Source organism: Alexandromys fortis, unplaced genomic scaffold (genome assembly GCF_014885135.2).
Source record: "Alexandromys fortis isolate MF-2015 unplaced genomic scaffold, M_Fortis_MF-2015_v1.1 scaffold_229, whole genome shotgun sequence".
In the NCBI taxonomy this organism is placed as follows: domain Eukaryota; kingdom Metazoa; phylum Chordata; class Mammalia; order Rodentia; family Cricetidae; genus Alexandromys; species Alexandromys fortis.
In genome coordinates, this window is record NW_026068122.1 from 1,620,879 (window position 1) to 1,623,380 (window position 2,502).

The following is a 2,502-nucleotide window of genomic DNA, read 5'->3' on the forward strand; positions in this document are numbered from 1 at the left end:
TAAAAAACAATGACTTCTCGAATTTTGCATGCAAATGGATGGAAATAGAACACACTATCCTGAGTGAGGTAACCCAGACCCAAAAAGATGAACTTGGGATGTACTCACTCATAATTGGTTTCTAGAGATAAATAAAGGTCAGTGAGTCTATAATTTGATCTCCTAAAGAAGCTAAATAAGAAGGTGATCCCAAAGAAAAACATATAGCTATCCTCCTGATTATGGGAAGTAGACAAGATTGCCAGGCAAAAAATGGGATCTTGGGGGAGGGGGGGAGGGAGGTAAGGGGAGATGGGGAGAGAAAAGTGAGAAGGGGAGGTTGGGGGGCACTTGGGAAACGGGATGTTTGGGATAAAGGAAGGTCGGATAGGGGAGCAGGGAAGCACACATCTTAATTAAGGGATCCATCTTAGGGTTGGCAAGAGATTTGGTGCTCCCAGGTGCCCAGGGCGATGTCCCCAGTTAGTTCCTGGGGCAGCTGAGGACAGAGAACCTGAATTTTTTTTAAATTTTTATTGCTTTATAAATAATACCATTCAAAATTTCTACTTTCTCTTCTCCTCCCATTTACCTCCCTGCCCCAATCACCTTCCCTCATCCCCCTACAGTCCAAAAAGAGGGCAGGATATATTGCCCTGTGGAAAGTCTAAGGCCCTCTCCTCACCATCCAGGCCTAGGAAGGTGTGCATCCAAACAGACTAGGATCCCAAAAAACCAGTAATGCAATAGAGAATCCCAGTGCAATTATCATTGGCTACTCAGTCAGCCCCCATTATCAGCTATATTCAGAGAGTCGGTTTGATCACATGCTCCTTCAATCCAAGTCCATCTGGCTTTGGTGAGCTCCCATTAAATCAAGCACACTGTCTCAGTGAAACAACCCCTAGCAGTCCTGAGTTCCTTGCTCATATTTTCCCTCCTTCTGCTTTTCAACTGGAGCTTGGGAGTTCAGTCCAGTTTTCTGATGTGGATCTCTGTCTCTATCTTCATCCATCGCCAAACAAAGGTTCTACAGTGATAATCAATGTATTCATCAGTGTGACTATGGGACAAGGCCAGTTCAGGCACCCTCTCCTCTACTGTCCAAGGACCTAGCTGGGGACATCCCCTTGGACACCTGGGAAACCCTCTAGAGACAAGTCTCTTGCTAACCCTAAAATGGCTCCCTTAATAAAGATATCTTCTTCCCTGCTCCCATATCCGCCCTTCCTCCATCTCAACCAACCCACTCCCCCAAGACCTCCCCAATCCGCCCCTTCTCCCTTCTCTCTCTCTCACTCTCTGTTTCCCCCCACCTCACCCCTACCCCTATGCTCCCAACTTTTGGCTGGTGATCTTGTCTTCTTCCATTTTCCAGGAGAATCTATATATGTTTTTTTTCTTTCGGTTCACCTTATAATTTAGCTTCTCTAGGATCACGACTTATAGGATCAATGTCTTTTGTTTATGGCTAGAATCCACTAATGAGTAAGAACATACTACATTTATATTTTTGGGTCTGAGTTATCTCACTCAAGATAGTGTTTTCTACTTCCATGGATTTGCATGCAAAGTTCAAGATGTCTTTGTTTTTTTACAGCTCAATAGTATCTAATGTGTATATTGCAACACTTTATCTATTCTTCTATTGAGGGGCATCTAGGTTGTTTCCAGGTTCTGGCTATTATAAATAATGTTGTTATGAACATAATTGAAGAAATGCTTTTGTAGTATGAGTGGGAATCTCTTGGGCATATTCCCAAGAGTGGTATTGCTAGATCTTGAGGTGGGTTGACTCCCAATTTTCTGAGAAACCACCACACTGATTTCCAAAGTGGTTGCACAAGTTTGTATTCCCAACAGCAATGGATGAGTGTTCCCCTTACTCCACATCCTCTCCAGCATAGGTTATCATTGGTGTTTTTTATTTTAGCCATTCTGACAGGTGTAAGATGGTATCTCAAAGTTGTTTTAATTTGTATTACCCTTATTGCTAAGGAAGATGAACATGGCCATAAGTATCTTTTGGCCATTTGAAATTCTTCTGTTGAGAATTCTCTGTTCAGTTCAGTACCCCATTTTCTAATTGGGTTATTTAGAATTTTAATGTCTAGTTTCTTGCTTTCTTTTTTGTTGTTGTTGCTGTATATGTTTTTTTTTATTTATTAAAGATTTCTGTCTCTTCCCCACCGCCGCCTCCCCTTTCCCTCCCCCTCCCCCAACCAAGTCCCCCTCCCTCGTCAGCCCAAAGAGCAATCAGGGTTCTCTGCCCTGTGGGAAGTCCAAGGACCACCCTCCTCCATCCAGGTCTAGTAAGGTGAGCATCCAAACTGCCTAGGCTCCCACAAAGCCAATACGTGCAGTAGGATCAAAAACCCATTGCCATTGTTCTTAAGGTCTCAGTAGTCCTCATTGTCAGCTATGTTCAGTGAGACTGGTTTTAACCCAGGCTTTTTCAGACCCAGGCCAGCTGGCCTTGGTGAGTTCCCGATAGAACATCCCCATTGTCTCAGTGTGTGGGTG